Consider the following 579-nt stretch of genomic DNA (forward strand, 5'->3'; position numbering starts at 1 on the left):
CAACTCTCTCCTCAGCACACACAAGCCTGAGCCTTGCTGCCACCTTGCCAGAGCAAGGCTGAGCCAGAGGAACTTCAAAGCAAGAGCTGGTGTGGTCCCCATGCATGGGCTGAAACCATTCACCCACTGCTCACAGGCACACACAACTACCACCAGTCCCTAGAACAACACAGCTTCAAAACCCCTCAGGTGAGGAATTGAGCCTAAACCTCTAAAAACAAGCCTTGACCTGGGCTCTTGGGCGAGAGGGATTCCCTGGAGGTGTTCAAGACCAGGTTGGATGAGACCCTGGGCAACCCGGTCTAGCGGGTGGCATTCCTGCCTTATGGCAGGGTGGTGGGAGAAGATCTTTAAGGTCCCCTCCAACCCGAGCTGTTCTGTGATGCTATTTCCAGTGACGGGGCACCCACAGCTCCTCTGGGCAACCCACAGCTCCTCTGGGCAACCCTCGTCCTATCCCCACACCCCGTGCCAAAGGGTCCCTCCCCAGCCTTCCCGGAGCCCCCTTCAGGTCCCGGCAGTTCCCCTTCCCCAAGCCCTCCCCAGCCCTTTGTTAACCCCAGCCGGGGGCAGCGCACC

The sequence above is a fragment of the Aythya ferina genome, assembly GCF_964211825.1.
Source record: "Aythya ferina genome assembly, chromosome: 2".
Taxonomy (NCBI): domain Eukaryota; kingdom Metazoa; phylum Chordata; class Aves; order Anseriformes; family Anatidae; genus Aythya; species Aythya ferina.